The following is a 23,932-nucleotide window of genomic DNA, read 5'->3' on the forward strand; positions in this document are numbered from 1 at the left end:
TTCACTCAAATGTCGGTTTCAGATGATTTTTTTTTTAATTATGGTATTTTTTCGAGATCTACAAGATTAGAATGTTAGAGAGTGAGAGAATGAGAGATGTTAGAGAGAGAAAGTTTGGATTGAGAGAGAAAATATGTGTTTGAATATTAGGAGTATTTTTGTCTAAAAAATTAAAATTGTCATATATTTGGAATAATAATTAATGTTGACATATTAAAATTTTTTACTAAGTTATCATGCATATAACATGAAATTTTCCAAAGATTATTGGGTTTGCAAATGAAATATATGGAAATGTAGGAGTAAGCATTTGCATTGTCACATGGCTATGTTTGATCTCCAACTTTTTTTTCCCACTATTATTTGAGGATGAAAACAAAGCTAAAGAGAAACATAAAATTTCGTAGAGCAATTGCAATTGTAAACATCCATATACATTTCTCATTCTGGGAGCTATTTTTCCACTCCACAAGGTAAGGAGAATGATAAGAATAAGGAAAAATGTCAATATTTCTTGCTTTACAAAGTGTTTGTTACGATGAAACATTCAGATTTGATATGAGATCAACAAATATGTCTTCTCTGCAGGGAATTGTGAGGCCTCCCATTGGATGATCATATCCATATTCATCTTCAGCTTGAACTAGCAAGTCTTGAAATGAAGAGTGTCTCAGAATTGACACAGGAATGACAAACCGTTTCTTTTCCTTCTCCCCAACATAAACTGCTAAATGGCCTTTTGGGACATCTACACCATTTGATGCTGCTTTGCTTGAGTTAGACAAAGATCGTCGAAGAAATTTCTTAGTTGGTACTACTCCTGGCAAATAGAAACCCATGGTAGTTTAGTTTATGAATGTAGTAGTAGGAGAACAAGAACAGATATGTAATAGGATCTACTTGGTTGGGATAACTAAATATGCTAAGTATTTATATAGTTGGATAGGGTTAAGAGTAATCGAGCTAGACCTTTGGCTTGCCATGTGAGAGATAATATTGAAAAATAGTTAATGAAGAAGTTGGAAGAATACAATCACATGGGATTATTGTCTTAGTTGGTACTACTCAATAAAATTCAGTGAATAAAATAAGCACACATTACCCCACCCCACTTATTTAGAACTTGGTTATTTGTAACTTAGCTTAATTAATATTTTTTTAGAAAGATGATAGACCCTACTACTTTAGAGAGTGAGAAATCATCACATGGTTCTCTCCAACTTCTTATCAGTATATATCTGATTTAAAATTGATTGCAAATATAACTTTTTATAAGCAATGTGATCTAAGAAAAAACAACCAAAAAGATTGGTTTTGCAAATAAAATAATATAGGCATAAGCATGCCTCTCAAACTTCACATGGTCATGTTTGATCTCCAAAATCTCCTAACTCCAAAACAAATAGAAATTAAGGCTTTACTGTTAGTTTGTTAGGTACATATATATATATATATATATATTGAAGTTCCCCATTTTATATTTATAACTACTTGAATACTAGAAAATAAATTATATATATCTGACAAGAGCATTCATTTGGACCTTCTGTGTTCCCAGTTCAATAACTACTTGAACAGTCTAATAATATATCATTTTTTATTTATCATTATTTGACAAGATTAATCTTATTCATAAAATTAATAATGTTTCTCTTGCTTCAGTCCAAAGCTCGGTCCCTCCAGCTTCAACTAAACTCAAAAATGTTTTTAATATATTCAAGAAAACCCTTGTAAAAGCAGTTGTTTTTAATTTAATTAATCTTTTTCTAAGTTAATAAAAGACTAATTTTTAAGATTGGTTTTCCAAGCATAAATTCTTCAAAATTAATTTGTAAACAAAACTTGCTAGTTAGTTGGTTAAGAACATGTTGAGGTCCATCTACATTTTTTATTTATTATTATTTATATAACTTCTTCAACATAATGACAATATCAGCTTTTATCGTTTTTAATTGACTTGAAGATATCAGTATCTTTTAGAGATACAAACAGAGAACATTTAATTAATGACAGGGGAAAAAAATGAAAAGAATCTTGCTCTGTCAGAAATAATTTATGAAAATACTAACATCAACACCTATAAAATTGATTTGTAGGCATAGTAGTATAGTGGTGTGCAACATATATACTTCTCTTTTAAAATATTATTATTATTATTATCTATTTTAACTTATATAATTATATAAATATATATTTACTAGGTCCAAATAAAATGCAATGTAAATTTTCTTAGTTTTATTTATAAAGTTTATTAATTATTTTTAGTAAATTTTTATAATTATCATATAAATTATAAATAAATAAATAATATTATATATAAACTTATGACATAAACATATATTGAAAGAAAATTAAAACAAAAACATTGTTTATGGTTTTTTCTTTCAAAAAAATAATTTGATAACCTTTTAAATCATAAGCTACTATATTTAAGATATAAAAATTCATAATATTATTCTAATCACACATTAATGACACATATATATACACTACAAGAAAATCTAAAATTAGAGGCGGACTTAGTCCGCCTGTAATATACGGGTTATTAGCGGCGGACTACTGGGTCCGCCGCTAATAATGTGGAAATTAATAAAAAATATTTTTTTTTTTATTAGCGGCAGACTTACCAATTATTAGCGGGGGGTAGTCCACTGCTAATACAATGCCCGGGAAACGAAAGGGTATTAAATTTCAAAATTATTAGCGGCGGGTATTTTCCCTTATTAGAGGCGGACTATTTGCCGCTAATACTATTAGCGGCGGGTAAATATCCGTCGGTAATAAGACTATTACCGGCGGGATATATTAATAGCGGCGGGTCTCGTCGCTAACAGTTTATTACCGGAGGGATTATATTAATAGCGGCGGGTAAATATCCGCCGATAATAAGACTATTACCGGCGGGATATATTAATAGCGGCGGGTCCTGCCGCTAATAGTTTATTACCGGCGGGACAATATTAATAGCGGCGGGTCCCCGCCTCTAATAATCTTATATATTGAAAAATTTGCACATCGTTTCGTCCGTCCCTCTCATTTCTCTTCTCTCCCTCTCTCAGACGCACTCTTCTCTCAGTCCTCCCCTTTGTCCAAGCACCACCACCACCCCTCTGTCCGAGCACCACCACCGCCCCTCTGTCCGAGCATTTTCTAGAGCCAATGTGGTGGCCTTTGGTGTCGACGAAGCTAAGGGCCTCTGGGGTGCATTGGCCCATGGTTGGGGTCGAGGTTTGTGACGGCGATAGACATGGTAAGTCTCTCTTTATATCTCTCTTTCACACGCACTCTACCTATCTCTCTCTAACTGGTTTTTCTAATATTTAGGTGGTGGTGGTTCATAGTGGGGCTATGAGGTTCGTGGGTTTGACCATGGCAGAGAGTTTGGCCACTGATGGGGTTTGAACACGGCATGGATTTCATGACAATTTTCAGATTTGTGATGTTCTTAAGTTTGTTATGTTGTTTTATGATTTTTTTTTTATTGTATATGTTTCAGATTTCACATATTTTAGATTTATGATGTTCTTAAGTTTATTGTGTTGTTTAATAAATTATTTTAATGGGATTTGTTTATGGATTTCATATTTTTTCAATTTTGTTTGTGTTTTTATAAGTTGTTTCCTATTTTAATGGTGTTATTATTTTATTTTTTTGTTCCTTAAATTATTATATTTATTAGCGGCAGATTACTAGGGGCGGGACTGCTGGTATTAAATAAGTTTTATACCGGCAGAGTCCCGCCCCTATTAATCCGCCGGTATTAATGGAATACTGGCGGCACTACAAAAAAGGAGACTTTTGCCGGCGCAAATTTGCGCCGGCAAAAACCATGGAGTTTTTGCCGCCGCAATTTTGCGCCGGCAAAGAATCACGTCGTATCTCCGTCGCTAATTTCACTTTTTCCGACGCAAATATAATGCGCCAGCGATGGCCTTTTTTGGCGCCGAAAAAATACGCCGGTAAAAATATGAATGCGCCGGTAAAAAAATCTGTTACGATATTGTGGAAGACACTTTTAGCGGCGCAATAATGCACCGGCAATAGTTTAATTTTTTAGTGGCGCATTTTTGCGCCGGTAAAGGTGTATATGTGAAGTTAAGATTGAAACTTTTTGCCGACGTAATTTTGCGCCTGTAAAAGTATTTTTAAAATAATAATTTTGATTAAATTACTAATATTATTTTCAATATATTAATATTAATTAATAATTTTCAATTTTAATATATTAATAATTATTTAATTTTTTAGTAATATTATTTAATTAGAAATAAAATTAAAATTAAAATTTTATAAATTAATAAATAAAAAATTACAACTATTAATATTTATTGTCTCCACCAAACATGAAAATATAAAAGTAATTTAGTAAAATAAATGTCTCATAAATTAAATTTTAAATAAATAGAAAAAAAGTTCTACAAATGAGTACTGGCCGCCTCATCATTCCCGCCCCCGTCAGCATCATCGTCCTCGTCCGAATCCTGGTCTGGTAAGTCAACAGTAAAACCAGGAGCCAATTGACCAACCTGCTTCAACAAAGCACTGAGCAGGAGATCTTGATGCCATTGACGACTCTCAAGTTTAGTCGCATGCTTCTTTAGGTTATGATTTTCTAGCATAATGTCCTGATTTTGCTGCAAAATGGTGTCCACTTCAGGTGGCAATTGCCCGGACATTTGAGAAGTTGACGAAGATGCTGCCCTCTTTGTGCCAATTGCCTTCAACCTAGGCAACCCCCCAAACCCTTTCTTATAACGCGAGCGGGGTCCAAGGACATCTGTGACAATATCCATATCAGGCGGGAAATGACCGTCGACATTATCGCCGACACAAGAAGCAGCAGATGATGCAGGGGTCGTACTCTACGATGCTCGACGTTCGGTCATCTCATTCTGCACAATAAAAAGCACGTATTTCGAATTCCAATATAACATTATTTGAAAACCTAACTTATAAATTTTTAATATAACAACATATAAAATATAACTTTATTATCTATCTGCCAACATCCTATCATTAATGACTGCAGACCAGTGATTGAAAAAGAATGTAATTAATTTTGTTCCCGTATTAGGGAGCAAGTGGGCTAAAGTAAATTTGGTCATGAAAATCCATTTCTGATTGAAAATCATGAAGATGTTATTGATATATACGGTAGGTGCAGTTAATTCCATTAATGGGGAATTTACGTCTCCAAACATATACATCAACTACATTTGCATGTTTTTCAGTCAGAAATGGATTTTTATGACCAAATTTACTTTAGCCCGCAAGCTCCCTGATACGGGGACAACATTAGTTACATTCTTTTTTTATCTTAGTCCACAATCATTAATCATAAAAATATTGGCACATAGATTATAAAGATTTCATTGTTAAAAATTTAATTAATAATTAATAAATAATTACTAATTGACAACAACCAATTAATAATTAATATTTATTAATTATTTACTAAACTTTTTTAAAGTTAAATGATCATAAATTAGTTAAGGTTATGCAACTTACATGTTCTGTCACCGCTGCATCACTAATCCACTTATCCTTATTCTTGTGCAGGTGCTCGAATGTGTCGATCATGCTCGGGAGCTGGCCAGTAGATGGGTCCATCTAAAAAAGCAAATTATTTAAACATTGTGACATTTATAATATTTTCGTAAATGTAAGGATATAAGTTATTATAATTTACGTGATCATAAACATGGGCAATGATGGATTTGGAACCGTGTCCTCCTGGTATGGTCATTTTAGCTCGAGCTTCTTTATTTTTCTTCGATATACGCTTCAAAAAGAAAACAATACTCATTAATCTAAATTGTAATTAAATAATTCAAAATTAATGTAAAATCTACGGCATACCTGGTGAGAATCAGAAGCCCAAAAATCACACAAAATTGCCCAATCAGAAGAAGTAATCGACACAAAAGGTTTTGACTTCGCTCTCTCATTGTCCACCTCTCCTCCAACATCTACCCAGTGTTTCTTCATCGTGTGGCGCCAATCAGTCAGATGTTTTTGCATTTGTCTTACCATGGCATCGTTGATTACTGGATTGTCTTCTGGATAAATGAATTTTTCCTAAAATCACAATTAAAATTGGAATTTGTTAAAATATTATGAAGATAGACAAAATATTTAATAACGAGTTATTAAAGGTTTAAAGAATGCTTACAGATAGTCTCTTTCGAATAACTTCGATATCAGCTGGTTTTACTTGTTCCCAAGCTAGTGTAGTTGGGGGTACGGTGCTACGCAAATAACGAGCCATGGAATTGTTGAACCACTTGCCGTACTTTTGAATAGCTTTTCCAGTTTCTTTATCAAACTTTACTTTCAAATGACTAACTTTTTTTATGGCCAGCTCCTTCTCGATATTGGCACCGTAATAAGCTCCCCTGCCTCTCTTGGAGCCACCACCTATGTCATTACTTGTTTCGGCCATTCTACATTAAAATATTCATTATTTAACTAATTCAAATTATGTATGTCTATTGTTTTTTGTTATAAAATTAACATTTATTCATTATGGTATTTCCAAACCTACCCTATTCCGACCTAGTGGATCCCTTGGAGATAGTAATGAGTCATGTACTTCTCCTCAGTTTTTTAAAATGTTTCTCAAACATTTAAAAAAAATGAGGAGCAGTACATGAATACATTGTCTATCCCCAAGGCATCCACTAGGTGCATCATTATTGTTTTTTGTTATTGAATTAACATTTTATTACTTATTGTCTTTCCCAACCTACCCTATTCCGACCTAGTAGATCCCTTGGAGATAGTAAGCAGACATGTGCGACTACCCACTTTTTCAAAATATTTCATCAAATATTTTGAAAAAATGAGTAGCAGTACATGAATACATTGACTATCCCCAAAGCATCCACTAGGTGCGTGTGTACCTATATTTGATACTATCATTAATTAATAATAATAAATAAAGTTTTCATTGAATTAAATAAAAAGTTACATACACTTGTTTAAATTACATATCACTGTCCTCATCATCACTAACTACAACATCATTACGAACATCACTATCACTATCACTATCAACTAGAACATTCTCGTCATCCTCATCGTCTTCATACTCGGCCAACGTGTCGTCTTCAAATTCAACTTCATCATCGACAACAAATTCATCTGAACCTTCGCCAACCAAATCATCAACGTTGTGCACTTCAGTGGCATTGACATCAACCCGATCATACTGAAGATTATAAAAAATTGGTAGTTCTACCCACAACTGAAATGAATAAGAATTAACTTCTTGCAATATTGGTATATCATTTGTGGTCTCAATATCATCAACATCGGAATTTGAGAAATCCCATACATTCCTTGGAATGTATTCATTAACGAGCCTCCAATCATCCCCATTTTTCACATCTTGAAGATAATACACCAACTTCGCTTGAGATGCGAGAACGAAAGGATCATCTTTATAACATTCTTCTTTCACATATACGCTCGTAAAATTGGATTCCACTTTAATTCTACTTGTATTGAACCATCTACACTTGAATAGGACAACACTGTAACCCATCAAGTAGGACAATTCAATTACTTCTTCCAAAACTCCATAGTAGTTCACTCTTTCCTCACTTGGCACCATTACACCGCAATTTTGTGTTTTAAGCTTCATATCACGACCACGAGTCACAAATTTCACACCATTCACTATCATCCCTGGATATGAATACACGGTGCCGCTTGATTTGTTTGCGAGAGCATACAATTCATTATTCACTTCAGTAGGTGTTGACTCATGCAAACCGTTCACCTATCAACATTAACATTGAAAGTTAGTTTTGGATTGATTAAGTGGGGTTTCAGAAAAGAATTGACTAATATACATACTCTTTCTTTGAACCACTGAGGAAAATAAGTTTCTTGTTGAACTTCAAGATTCGAGCCCCCCCGTCTTCTTAATTCATCCATATGCTCACTACAAATGAACAAAAAAACTATGATTTTGGTTTTTACTCGGTATATAAACCAAACATCATTATTGAAAAAATACTAGAAAACACACCTAAGGTACTCCTTAATTTCAGCACAATTGTTCAAGATATACCACTCAGCCTTTTGCTTTAACTGCGGATTGAGGAGCATACTTGATTTCTTACCAAATGGATGACCAACAGCCTTATAAATAGAATATTCCCGATTTGGTTGGGATTCAACGCGATCGTCATTCCTCTCAGGTCGATTGAATCGAGTCTCAACCCCCCGCAGGTACATTGAGCAAAAGGTTAAAGCCTCGTTCACCACGTAAGCTTCTGCGATTGAATCTTCCGGACGTGCACTATTTCTTACATACTGTTTATAAACTCCCATCGAACGTTCAATGAGATACATCCACCTAAAGTGCACGGGACCGCCAAGAATTGCCTCTTTCGGAAGGTGCAAAACCAAATGCACCATAATGTCGAAAAATGCTGGAGGAAATATCATTTCCAACTTGCATAAAATGGTGATAATGTCTGTCTCCATCTTCTCAAGGTCTTTCACATTCAAAGTCCGTGCACAAAGTTTTTTGAAAAAACCGCACAACTCAATAATTGGCTTCCGAACTTTCGGAACCAAAAACGACCTAATTGCGGCGGGCAACAACTGCTGAAACAACACGTGGCAATCGTGTGATTTCAACCCAGTTATTTTGCCATCATTGACATTGACATTCTTCGAAAGGTTTGCAGCAAAACCGTCCGGGAATTCAACTGACTTCACAAATTCACAGAAAACTTGACGCTCCGGGACACTGAGGGTGTAACTGGCGTGCGGTTTCTTCCACTTGTTTCCCTCTTTGCGGAGGTGGAGTTTTTCCCTAATTTTCATGTCTGCTAGATCAAGTCTTGCCTTGTCAGTGTCTTTAGATTTTCCCTCTAAGTTCAACAAAGTTCCCAAGACATTGTCGCAAACATTTTTCTCAATGTGCATTACGTCCAAATTATGCCTCAACAATAACTCCCAATAATCAAGCTCGAAAAATATGCTCTTCTTCGACCAATTAAGTTCAATCGGAGCACTTTTGCGTTTCACACCACCAAATTCTTTGTGTTTCCCAGGATGTCTAATCAGCAAATTCTCTAATTGCTTCAACACATCATCACCGGAGTAATGTTTCGGTGGTGGCCTGAGTTCCTTGTTACCGTCGAATAGTGCTCGTTTGCTCCTCCATTCATGATCCATATCAAGAAATCTCCTATGGCCAATGTATGCAATTTTACTTCTAATCCCTACAGAGGGAGTTTCTTCATTGCATGTGGGACACGCCTTGTACCCTTTTGTGCTCTACCCAGACATCATAGCATAAGCTGGGTAGTCGTTAATGGTCCACACGCATATTGAACAAGGTACTTGATGGACCCAAAACGGGTATGTTTTAAAATTTAAACTCGCAAGCGCACGAATCGTATTTATAGAATAGTTTTCGTGTAAGCACGAGGTCGAACCCAAAGGAGTTGACTTAAATCAAAAGAGAAAACTATTTTTACCAAAGTGAAATAAATTTCTAATCTAGTTCCAAAGATTAATGTGTTTTGTTTTAAAATAAAGAAAGAAAATACTAAAAATAAATAAACTAAAAAGATTTGTTTTTAATAGTTATTTATAAAATTATTAAGATTTTAGAATCCACAAAATATAACTAATAATATTTATTAATATGTTGACTTCCCAATTTTTAGTGATAATTGAAATTAATCTAATTACCTTTTCCAAAACATTATTTTTACATTTTCCTTCACTTCAATAGTATAACTTCAAATCATTAGTTGTGAATCAATTTAATGAAACTACAAAAAAATCAAATAATGTTATTTCTAAAGCAAAATATAGTATTTTTGTTCTAAGCATTGGATGTGAACAATTTAATGACACATCTTAATCAAAGAATACTATGTTTTTGCACAATTAAGAACCAAGTAAAATATGTTCTAACAATCTAAAATACATGATATTATAGATGAAAGAAATATTTAGAAGAAGAAAAATCATAAACTTTATTGCTCATTTTGGGAGGTCAACATAAAATAAACACTATATAGTTATATCTTGGTTCATCCTCCACCTTAATAATTTTAAGTGGATTAGAAACCCATAACTATCAAAAACAAAATAAAAATTACAACATAAATAGGAAAATTTGGAGGAGGAACCTCCAAATTATTCCTCTAAAAATACATAAAAACTAATCTAAGAAAAGAAAAAGATGGAGAGAATAGAGAGATGGAAGAAGTGGTGTAAGAGAAGGTGTGCTTGAAATGGTGAAATGAGACTCCTATTAATAGATAAATTCTTTGGTAAAGGATAACACTTCTATTGGTCTAAAAAAAAAGCACATGGATTCATGTTCAAAATTGTCATCTTTTCCTATAGTTACAAATCCAATGGTGGAGAAAGAAGCACATGGATTGATGACATGGCATTGTCAAGAATTGGATTGGGCCTTTCATTTTGGGCTTGCTTTCTTCATTTCTTTATACCAACATTTTATCAACATTTCATTTGCCCCAACAAATACACCTACATAAAGAAATTAAACACACATAAATTAGTAACAACATAATTAAACAAAATAAATACAAAAAATACATAAAATCAAAATAAAACTAATAAATTCAAAATTACTTAAAAAATTGATAAATTAATTTAAAACTCAAGAACTAAGCAACAATTGGCTTATAAAATGTGGTAAAATAACTCTATTTTGTAGAGTTATCAGTACTATTGTATGCATCTCTTGTCTCGACACCATTCATCCATAACTCCTTCAACTCGTCAACCAAAGGTCTCATATAGACATCGATATCTTTTCCAAGTGAAGAAGGACCTGGAATAAGAATAGACAACATTAATGACTGTGGTTTCATGCACTTCCACGGCGGCAAGTTGTATGGGACAAGTATCACAGGCCACATGCTGTAAGAGTTGCTCATGTTCCCAAAAGGATTAAAACCATCTGTAGCCAACCCAAGCCTAACATTTCGAGGTTCGGCTGCGAAAGATGGGTACAACTCATCAAGGTGCTTCCACGCCTTACTGTCAGCGGGGTGCCTCATCACACCATCTTCCCTTGGCCTTTTAGAATAGTGCCATCTCATATCCTCTGCAGTATATCTGGAACTGTACAGCCTTTTCAATCTCGGCGTCAACGGAAAGTACCGCATGACCTTATGGGCCACTTTCTTCCCGTTCCCACGATTATCTTGCCAGCGACACTCACCACAAACCGGACAGAATTCCAAATTCGCATTCTCCTTCCAAAACAGTGCACAGTCATGCTTGCAAGCATCGATGGACTCATATCCCAATCCAATACTCCGCAACTTTGCCTTCGCCTCATAGTTAGACTTAGGTAAAATTGTTCCGTCAGGCATAGTGTCGACTAACAATTCCAGCAAACCATCAAAGTAATGATTGCTGCACTTGTTAATTACTTTGAGATGCATCAGCTTCACCAAGAAGTTCAACGCAGAATACTTTCGGCAACCCGGGTACAGTTCACTTGACATCTCCTTAAATAAATTGTCATACTTGTCGCGATGTTGAGGATCATCTTGGGGAGGATCATTATAGTTTCCAGCGGGAACGTCATCTTCAGCGTAAACATCCTCCAGGATATCCGCTATCTCATCTCTATCATGATCTCGTACCACAGCTGGTGGCGACGGCAACGCCTCTCCATGGTAATGCCACACTTTATAGGACTGTACGATGCCATTGTTGAATAAATGCATCGAAATTGCATTTATAGGCTGGAACTTAACATTCCCACATTTCTTGCACGGACAGCGAACCAAACCCCGATCATTCAACTGATTTTTTGCGATATCGAAGAACTCCTTAACACCATTTCTATACTCCAGAGACCAACGATTCCTCGCACTCATCCAGCTCCTGTCGCTCGCCATCTTTAAGCGAAATAATTAAGAAAATATTAATAATTGTCTTAAAATGAGGGAAATGATAGTCAAAGTATTTCATGACTGTTTGTCTCCCTAATTATCACTAACTGATAATAATATCCTATCCCTGGCAAAAATAATTATTTATAGAGATATTTGCGGCTAAATTACTCAAACTTACAACTTACTAACACTTACATGACACGTGACACCACATGATTGGTACACATTATTATTATTATTATTTTAAATAATTTTTCATAAAAAAAAACATTTTATATTTTTATTTTTTTTAAAAATCCAATTTATTGTTTTCCAATTTAAAGGTAACAAAAAATAATTTTTTTTTCATTTTTTACAAAAAAAAAAAAAAAAAATCAAATTTGCTGCTTTTAATCAATTATTTAGGATTAAGTAAAAAAAATATTTAATCTTAAATTATTGCTTAGATTTTAAACAAAATTACTTAATATTTAATTCCAAACAAGTAGACAAAATGATAAATAGGAAGATTTTAATAATAATAATAATAATAATAAATTAAAAAATTTGATGATATTAACAATATAAAATTAAATTTAAAAAAAAATGTATTTTTCATACTTAATCTTAAGTTGAAAATTTTTTTGAATTTTTTTTAAAAAAATGTAAATTTTATTTTTTTGTTAAATTAAAAATTATTTTAAGAATAATAACAATGTAGATCAATCATGTACTGCCACGTGTCCGTTGACTAGTCTACTTTAACATTTACTTATTTATTACTTTTAATTTAAAATTAATTTAATTATACATTAATCTCCATTTTGTAATTTTTTATTAAATTCTTCAATTTGTATTGGATTATTTACTTAATCAATAATAATTTTATTATATTTATATTTTATTAAATCATTTATATTTTTAACTTTCTCAATTACAAAACATCTAATATTAATGTTAAAATTAATTATTAATTATTATGATTGGTAATTTTATTTTATTTAAATTATAGTTAAAAATTATTTTTTTGATGAATTTTTAATTATACTTAAATTTTTATTTAATTAATTATTAAACTTTTATTAATTTTACTAACTCCAACAAAATTTGGGCAGCATAACGACTATATTTCAAACTATCCCAAAAATTGAAAAACCTACAAATTAAACACATATATAACCAGAATATTCCCAGAGCAATATACAGAACATTCTCATAACATGCACAACATAAACCAAGATTAATAACATATATCAAATCTTTTTATATCATTTTATATCAGTAACATCAAAACAATTTATTTAATAAATATTTATAAACAAATAATATTTAATATAAAAAATATAATATTTTTTTTTTTAATATACATAATCTAATCTATTTTTTAATATACATATTAAGCATTAAAATTAAAAAATATACATACTCAAATCAAATTTTTTTAATAAATACTAAAATCGTATTTTATTTTTCATTATTAATCTCATTTTTATAAAACTACACATATTTATTTATTTTTTTAAAAGAAAAATATAACTATAATACCAAATATCACACACATACATTTATGTTAATCAATTTTCTAAAAAAATTTAACATTAAATAAACATATATACACACACATTTACACATATACATAAACATATATATAAACACATTTACACATATACATAAACATATATCCATACATATACTGATATGTATATATATAAATATATATATTCAGATATATAAATATATACATATACTCGGATATAAAAATATATACATATATATATAAACTGATAAATATAAATATATATATAATCACATATATATAAATATATATAACGAAATAAATATATATATATAAACCGAAACATATATATATATATAAACATATATATATATATATAAACTAACCTTTTTAATCTTATTTTACCGAGAGGAGCTACACACCTGTTTATATTAGGGAGAGAATAACAAAAAAAAATACAATTACAAAAAAAAATATAGAGAAAAAAATCCAAAAATGTTAAAAATACCGAATACTAACCATGAGAGATAAGCTTCACTAACCTTGAGAGAGAAGCCACGGTGGGATTATGGCTCACGGTGGTCGGAGAGATTATCACAGAGGAGAGAGAGAGAGAGAAGCTTTGTTTCGAAACTGTAAAACTGAAATGGGGAAGAAGGAGGCTCGGGCGGCTGGGTATATCGTTATAACTTTTGCCGGCGCGTTTCGTTGCGCCGGCAAAAGTCTAAAACTGCGCCGGCAAAAGTGTTTAAGTAAACCCTAAAATAAAACGACGTCGTTTTAATTATCTCGACTTTTGCTGGCGCAACTAAACGCGCCGGCAAAAGTATGCCCACCTACCTTATTTCAAACGTGTGAAAATTTAAAAAACACGTTGACTTTTGCCGGCTCGTTAGGTGAAATGCGCCGGCAAAAGTTTTGTATGTTTTATTTTGAAAATCTGGCATTACTTTTGCCGGCGCAATTCGTGGTTGCGCCGGCAAAAGTAATGCCAGATTTTAACACGATACTTTTGCCGGCGCAATTAGGGGTTGCGCCGGCAAAAGTCACCTTTACCGTCGTAAAATTGCGCCGGCAAAGGGTTTGATTTTTGCCGGCGCAATTCACGAATTGCGCCGGTGAAAGTAATTTTTGCCGGCGCAATTAAGAACTGGTTTCTTGTAGTGCGGGGTGTCAGTCCGCCGGTAATACCCCTAATCACCGACCGAGTATTATCAGCGGATTATTACCGGCGGACCCCCGCCGGTAATATGTATTACCGGCGGAAGCCTCCGCCTCTAATACTCATTTCTGTTGTAGTGATAATGTTTTTTGTTATTTAATATCAATATATATATTTATATATAAGTTAGATTAAGTAAAAAAAATAACATGTTTTCTTTTTTAATATAAATGATAATTTTTTTTAATAAAAGTTAAGATTAATGTATTATATATTATTATAATAGTAATATCTTATAACATTTGAATTTGTATTAATATAATTATTAAATATTTAGTATTGTATTAATTATTATTATAATGCTAATATTTTATAATATTTGAATTAAATTAATATAATTACTAAATATCTAGTCTTGTATTATGTATTATTATAATAACGATAATTTATAATATTTAAATTTGTATTTATATAATTAAAGAAAGAGATACTTTATGAGCTAGAATATATTTAAATTTGTATTAATATAATTTGTATTATTCAGATCATTGCTCTTTAAATAGAGCTGAAACATAACATAATAGTTTTAAAATTTAAAATTTTTCCTAATATCAAGCATACCTAACAAAGAAACTAACAACCTAAAGACTTGGTATATTGACCAATTATTTGGTTATTTTTTAAACTAAATTACTAAGACATGTAAAATCTAAGTCTAATATTTTTTAGACTTAGTATTGTTTATTAACATTTCAAATCTAACAAAGCATTTATGTCATTATTAAAATAAGAGGTCATTATCTTCATGTTGTTAGTTAAAAGACTTTGCCTCCTCATGTTGTTGAGACTTGCAAATTCGTTCTATGTGTCCAAGCTTTCTATATTTTATGCACTTAACATAAAGTCTCCACGTACTTACTTTGTGGATGATTTGTTTTTTTGTAATGTGGACATATTGGATATTCATTTGTGTTGTGGTTATGGTTGTGGTTGTGATTGTAGTTGCAGTTGTTACCTCCTCCTTCTGCTTTTGCTTTGAGAGCACCCTCCATCACATCTTCTTTTCTCATCATCATCCTTTGCTCTTGTGCCAGTAATGCATTTTCCAATTTTGACAGGGACATTTTTGACAAATCTTGGTATTCTCCAAGGTAGTGATTGTTGCTTCATATCTTTATGAAATTATAACAAGAAGTTTTTATACGATTCTTGATTCTAAAAATTTAGTTCCAAGACGTCTTACATTGTTTGCAATATCGCGAAGCCTATCAGAGTTTTCTTTCATCATTTTGGAATCTTTTAGCTTTTGAAGTTCAAATCCCTTGATTAAGTTCAAGACTTGCATAACTTTAATTCTGTCATCTCCTTCATATTCTTTCTGGAGATACTCCCTTACCTCATTTTCTGACTTGAAAGACATGATGCGTGTGAAAATGGTGGTTGTGACTGAACCTAACAAGCAGGCCTTTGCTTTTGATTTCTTTGTCTTTTTGTCTATATGGGCTTTAATTTGTGCCATAGTGGGATTCGAAAGTGAAGGAACTTCATAGTCTTCTTCCACAACATCCCAAAGATCCAAAGATTCCAAGTATGTCTCTATACGTATTGCCCAAAGATGGTAGTTGTTTCCGTCAAATATCTCTGGAGTGAAATTTGAGAAATTATTTGTTTCAGCTTCCATGGCTTGTGTTTATGGATTTTTAGTTATGGATTGTGTTTATGGATTTTCGGGTCATTGTTTTGTGTTTTTCTCAACTCATAGGTCCCTCAAGAAATAATTCTTGATACCATTTGTTGGTTTTTTGTGAATATGAAAATCAACAAATAATAAAGATAAATATATTTTATGAGCTTGAAAATCTTAATTATGCGCTCTATTCAAATCTTCACTCTTTAAATAGAGCTGAAACATAAGAGAATATGTGATGTGTATTTACTGTTAATGACACTTAATGTACTTGTTATATTTCTTACACCAATCAGTTTTAGACAGCCGAGATTGATATGCCAATTCAGTTAAGTTAGTTATAGTCTATTTTTTATCAGCCTACCTATATAAAGGCTTGAGACTTATTTTGTATACTAACTTTTTGTAATAGAGCTACATTCATTAATAAATTAAGAGAGCTGGTTTCCCCCGCGGAGTAGATTAGGATCACATAGATCCTAGTTGAACCACGTAAACACTGTGTAATTGTGTGGGTGTATTTCTGAGACAAAGTTTTGTTCTTGGTTGTTCTTGAAGCTCATTATTGGTGTGAGGGATCGATTTAGTTGCATAACAACTTGTATCAAGAGCCAGATCATTTGACGGGAAGTCTTAATTTCATTTTCAAGATTGTAGTGGACAATTGAAGGAAATGGGAAATGCAAAATTCGATCTTGAAAAGTTTACAAGAAATAATGATTTTGGGTTATGGAGAGTCAAGATGCGTGCTCTGTTGGTACAACAAGGATCACAGGATGCCTTGTTGGAAGAAAAAAAGTTGCATGCAACATTGTCTAAGAAGGAGAATATTGATTCACTTAAGAAATCACACAATGCCATTATTCTAAGCCTTGGTGACAAAGTGCTACAAGAAGTTTCAAAGGAAGCAACAACAATTGGACTTTGGCTCAAATTGTAGAAGCTTTACATGGTAAAATCTCTTTCTCACCGATTGTTCTTGAAACAAAAGTTGTATTCTTTTAAGATGACACTAGGAAAGAACATAGAAGATCATATTGATGACTTCAATAAGATCATTCTTGATCTTGAAAACATTAGGATCAAGGTCAAAAATGAAGACCAAGCCACCATAGTCCTTAATTCTCTTCCAATAGAAAGCTATGAGCATTTTGTGGACATCATGAAGTATGATAAAGATTCATTGACATTAGAGGAAGAGTAGAATGCTTTAAAGTCAAAAGAGATAAAGAGAAGGTCTAAGCAAAAGGAAGAAAACAATGGAGATGGTTTACTGATTCGAGGAAAAGCTTTCAAGAAGGATAACAAAGGTCAGAATTGTAATGTCCCAAATTACCTAATAAGGCTTAGGGCCTTGATTAGGGGGCCAAGATTACAAATTATGGAAAATTATGTGTTTATGTGATATATATGTGTATCATTATATGATTACGTGAGTTATATTATAATATGAGTATATATGCATGCTTAGGTGTATTAAATATGCATGTGGGCCCATTTCTTATTAGAAGAGAAATTTTCGTAAGTTGGCCCGTTATGAGTATATTTGGAGTATATGTGCATGTATGTGATATATGTGTGAGACCACATTATTATGTGAGTATATTTGTGTTACTCGACACGAGACAATCTTAGGGAGAAAGTTAGCGAAAAAGTCACAACGGGACCTAATACCCGACTCGGGGTGAGTCAAGGGGTATTTTGGGTATCTTGTACATTATTGGGTCATCGGGTAATGGGAATAAATATTCGAGGATATATTCGGAGTTAGTGAGATTATGAGGGAATTATGGGGATTTTGACTATTTTACCGTTGGGGATGGTTTAGGTACCTCGAGCCTCGGGATTTACTTAGAGTTACTTGAACTCTAAGTAACCTCACAAATATAGAAAACAGAAAAACATGTTCACTGTTCACACTCTCTCTCACTCGATTCGTTGGGAATTCTTGCGATCTAGGAGGAATCAAAGCTGGCTTAGGCTCAGGATTGTTTGGGGAGAAGCTTAGCATCATTTGGGGCAATTGAGGTAACGATTTTAAGCCTTGATTCTCTTTGTTTCTCTAGTTTTTAGCCAAGTTGTAGAGTTTTAGAAACTCAATTTGAATTTGGAGAATTGATGAGGTCTTGGCCAAGTTTAAGCTTGGGTTTTGTGTGTTTTGAGGTGCTGAGTTGATTAGGAACTTTACCTTTGGGATTTAGCTATGTTTGGATAGGTTTTTGGTGGGTTTTGGCTTGAAGAAAATGGGGAAATTTCTAAGTTTTCATGTCGAGTTGCGACCCTATTCTTGGGCACCGCGACTCTCATGAACGAGAAGGAGAAGAAGGTGTCGAACCTCCATTTGAGCCCCGGTGCCAATAGGGGCACGCTGCGGCGCGTGTGGTGCAGAGGAGAGTCTTGGGCTCTTTGACTTGAGGCGGGCCGTGACTCTTTTGCCTTGGGCTGCGATGCTTGTTGGGCTTTTGAGCCCCGGGGGGGTTTTGAGTGCGAGAACTCAAACCTAAGGGCTCGGAATCGATCCTACTACTCGGTTTAGTAGAATTCAACGTCTCGGAGGCTAAAACTCGGTTCAGAAGCCTTTATTTGCCCGTTTTTAACGGGATTCTATATTATGGTTGTGACTAGGTTATCCCAAGGGGCTCAGAAATAGGTTCGTGCTCGAGGGTAATTCTTAATATACATTGCACTCGGACCTAAGGTAACAAAACTGCACCCAATGCGTGATATATGTGATCAGGGCTTGGCCCGGTGGTTGATTGTAACTATGAATAGGTCTCGGGCCCCTGAAAATGAATGTGATTAAGGTTATGCTTGAATGCTTTGTGTCTGTATAATTGTTTAATGATTTCTTGCATTGTCTGCATAAGTAGGGATCGAGCCCATTAAGGAACATGGTTATTACTGTGTTTGTATTTGATTGGTTAAGATACCATGATTAATATGTATGCATACTTGTATTGTCTGTAGTATGCTTATCTATATCTGTATCTGTTTACCTGGTTACCTGAATGTCTGATTAAAGCCTTGACTTATTAGTCAAGGGCGGAAATAACACGCTTCGCGTTGGTCGACAGGTTTAGGCCTAATCATGGACTTACTATTACGTTGGTCGACCCTATGGTCGTTGGAAAACAAAGCGCTTGGTTAGCTCTATGGTTAGTTACTCAGAGCTAAAGGCCCCAGGTGACTCTATGGTCACATAGCTAGGGCATAGGGCCCCGTGTTGACTCTATGATCATTTATTTGTAGTTGTATGCATGCATTAGTAGGTTATTATTGCTAGGCATGCTAGATATGTATATGGAATTTGTATTTATTGTTCATGCTCATGTTTAAGTTTTCTTGCTAAGCATTGGCTCACAGGTGCTATGTGGTGTAGGTAAGTAGAAAGGAAAGCTAGACCAGCCATGAGTTGAAGAGCTTCGGTGGCGGCGTGTACATATGTGGCTGCTCGACCACCACGGCCAGGGATATGTCAGAGAAACTAGGGTTGTATCCCTTATTTTTCCGCTTAGATCGGCTGGTTGTAACTTTTGACTTGTATATACCCTTTTCTTGCATTTGTTTGTATCATTTTGGGATCCCATGTATGTACTAAACTTTTTAAATGAAAAGTTAACGTTCCCTTTGACCACAACTTTTAACCCTAACCCTTGACATTAACCTTAGTTACACGTTTACAACCAAATGACTTGATTAGAAAGTCTAACACTATTTAAAGTACACAGTGTAACCGTCCTTGATTAGGAGGGCGTTACAACTTGGTATCAGAGATGCCAAGGTTTAAGGGTTCCTGAAGACTGGTCGGGCATGTATAGTCTGATAGAGCTTGGCCCTTGACGGTTGCATGAATGATAAAGATATGCTTATTAGCATTATTATTGCTTGTGAATGCAAAGGAATCGCTTATTAGCCTTGTTATATGGACATGTAGGTTAGGACACACTTATTAGTGTTGTTAATTACATATAGGCCAGGAAATGCTTATTAGCACTGGTTGTTGACCATGATTTTGGCCAACGACGAATAAACGTCAAAACTACAGTAAACCTTCAAGAGAAAATACGACACTGATAATTTTATAGTGGTTCAACCCCAATTTATTGGCAAGCCTAATCCACTTGGAGTTGTGATATATAGATCCTACACTTAAGATTGGATGAATTTGAGCCAACTGAGTTTCTTAAGTGTAAGTAGAAAAATACAGAGTTTCTCTAGAGAATACAAGCTTTCTCTCTCTAAGCTCTCTCAGAAAATTCCTCAAGTAACAGTCCCAAAGTCTAAAATCTAGAGAGTTCTTTCAGTCTCCAAAAAGATCAGATCCCCTTGAATGATGCCATGAGCCATTTATTTATAGGCTCATGGATCGTACATCAGATATATCCTTTTGACCGGGTCCTTGGTCCTTCCAACAAACTTTAATTAATAAAATATAAATAAATTTAAATTATAATAATATAGCCATTATTCCGGGATATCTGAGAGATTCCCGCGGCAGTTGAGAATGATTCGGGTTGAAGCTGTTACCGAGGCTTTACTGAAGAGTCACTAGACGGTAACTTCTGAGATTTTGATCCGTGGACCAACCAAATCCATCCCCGAAGTGACTGGTCGGCCAAGACAACTCACTGGTCGGCATAGGCAAGCATTCCTCTAGCATACCTCTGGTCTATCATGACACATCTTTGGTCTAGCATGACATATCTCTGGTCTAGCATGACATATTCTAGTTAGCATGACACATTTCTGGTCTAGCAAAACACTTTACTGGTCGGGCAAAGCAAATGACTAGTCGGCCAAAATACTCCACTGGTCGGCCAGAACATTTTACTAGTCAATAAAAAATCTTTACCGGTCAGACAAAAATTCTACCCGGCCGGTCAAATCACTTCCAAACCAGATAAATAAGTTTCATGACCAGTAATATCACAACTCTGAAGAGCCAATACATTTATTGGCTATTAATGTGCCATTTATTGACCATGCATTGCCACTTGTCACTTCTGATTGCCACGTCATCGAACTGAAATTTTGGGGATAACATTTACCCCCTAAGTTTATTATATGATTTACTCGTATGATAAACTTTTTCTCTAGCAAAATGTTTTTGAGGTCATCCAAAAGCTTCCATCCGGTCAGTAACTCTCACTTTTGTAGTAAACCCATGATTGAACTTTTCTTTTGAATTCTTCAAATTCCATTTTTTGATCTTGTTGTAGTACCCCATGAGTAAGAAAAACATGTTTGTGTTCCATGCCCTTGAGATTTGTTGTCCCCTCGAAAATAATTTATTGGGAAATCATGTATATGGCCGATCGGTCATCTTCTTTGAGAATCACCAAGGGCACCATAAATATGTCCCCCTAAGCTGCTTGAATATGCCACTGTCTGCTCGGATGTAATGGCACCATCATTCGGACACCAGGGCATCATCACTCGGACACCACACATCCGCTCGGACCACGCCATCCGCTCGGACACTCTTCCAGCTCCTTGGATGCACGCCATCTACTCGGATCAGCGCCCAGCCGATCACACTCTTCCAGCTCCTCGGACACACGGCCTAGCCGCTTGGGTACGCGCCTGCTCGGATGGCTAGCCAATGTCTCCTCAGACACCTCTCCCTGGCTTCTCGAACGCACCTCAGCCGCTCGGACACTACCCCAGCCGCTCGGATGCCCATGCCTATTCAGACATGTTGCTCCTCAGATGCACCCCAGCCGCTCGGACGCGCATTCAGCTGCTCGGACACACGCAGCCGCCCGGACGCATGCAGTCGCTCGGTCATGGAAATCCTCGGATGCGCGCATGCCAGCAGCTCCTCAGCGTGTCTGTCGAGTCATTCAGACATGTAGCCTCGGACATGCGGCACAACCGCTCGGGCATATGGCATAGCTACTTAAGCATGTGCCTAAAACTTATCCCTCCGAACACCATTAAAACACCTTGTTCGAATCTCTCAAAAGTATTTTGAGAGATTGATTTCTCTTCTCAAATGTTATCCCCAAAATTTCGTATAACAATTGTAATTGCATCTGAATTACAATTGCAATTGTATGCCCAAATGTTTTGTTATTTTGGAACAAGTGAAATAGAGCGTTTAGGTCCGAATAGAAGAGACGCGGTCAGAAGCCACGGATCAGAGGCGAGCTTTGCCTCTGTCCTCTGCATCAAGGGCCAATAGACATTCTGGCGGGAAATTAAGTTATTCTAGTAATCAATCAGGAAGTAGATTGAACAACTAACCCCTTAGTATTTTGTCCTATAAATATCACTTCGCTAGAGAAAAAAATGGGGATAGTGTCTTAAGCATCAGAGTGTCTTTCTTGCAGGTACACCCAGACGATTCGACGATCACCTGAGTTATCAACACTGCCGGAAAGAGATCGGAGAATCATTGTTTGATACTAAGTACCTCCCAAAATAGAAAGAACAAAATTGTTGCATCAACACTAAGAAAATCTCTCTCTCTCTCTCTCTCTATATATATATATATAATATATTTATAGTTTTTGTTCCGGAGCTCATTCTAAATGGTTGATCAAACTTAATAGTTTATTGGCAATTATGTTTTCAACATAATCTTTGCAAAATACTTGTGGTTCTTTGTAGTAGTAACTACCTAAATCCTAATGCTAACATACTATCACCAAACACATCATGATAAAACAATGCAAAAAATGAGAATAGTTGCTCTTGCAATTATTGTTATCGGTCTCATATCAAATAAATAAATAAGCATCCAAATTATTGTCAAACTTTAAAGTTTATTACTTAACGTTTGGCCAGTTATAGCTAGCGAGCATTGTGGGAATAACATTAATAACTCTATTTCATCATATTAGTAATATTAATTATCAGACCGGCCTAATTAAATAATATTAAAAAAATACATTGATACCGAAGCTCAAGAGAAACAAGAAAATATGTTTAAACTTAAAATTTCGTATAACAATTGCAATTGTATCTGAATTACACATTTCTCACTATGGGAGCTATTTTTCTACTCCACAAGGTAAGGAGAAAAATAAGAATAAAAGAATCTCAATTTCTTGCTTTACAAAATGTTGTATTGAAAAAATCTGCCACATTTGTAGTCAGCCTTACGAAGCATTCAGATTTGATATGAGATCAATAAACATGTCTTCTCTGCATGGAATTGTGAGGCCTCCCATTGGATGACCATATCCATATTCATCTTCAACTTGAACTAGCAAGTCTTGAAATGAAGACTGTCTTAGAATTGACACAGGAATGACAAACCGTTTCTTTTTGCTCTCTCCAACATAAACTGCTAAATGGCCTTTCGGGACATCTGCAGCGTTTGAAGTTGTTTTGCTTGAATTAGACAATGACCTTCGAAGAAATTTCTTAGTTGGTACAACTCCTGGCAAATGAAATCCCATGTTTATTTATGAATGTAGAAGGAGAACAAGAAAAGATTGTTGGACTTGGGAAGGAAAGGGGTTTCTTTGCTAATGAGATGAGTACTTGACTTGGTGGTTGAGATAACTAAAGATGTTTATTTATAGTTGGAGGGTTAAGAGTGATCGAGCTAGACTTGTGGTTTGTCAAGTGAGAGATTTTGAAAGATAATGAGGAAGTTGGAATATAATCTCATGGGATTGTCCTAACTACTCAATAAAATTCATTGAATAAAATAATAAGAACTT

At 34.5% G+C, this 23,932-nt stretch overlaps 1 pseudogene; it reads right to left on the reverse strand.

Annotated features, from left to right (window-relative positions):
- Positions 1-533: 533 nt before the first annotated feature.
- LOC133790086 (uncharacterized) lies at positions 534-23,665 on the reverse strand (annotated as a pseudogene).
- Between the last annotated feature and the right edge of the window lie 267 nt (positions 23,666-23,932).

This window comes from Humulus lupulus, chromosome 7 (assembly GCF_963169125.1).
Source record: "Humulus lupulus chromosome 7, drHumLupu1.1, whole genome shotgun sequence".
Taxonomy (NCBI): Eukaryota; Viridiplantae; Streptophyta; class Magnoliopsida; order Rosales; family Cannabaceae; genus Humulus; species Humulus lupulus.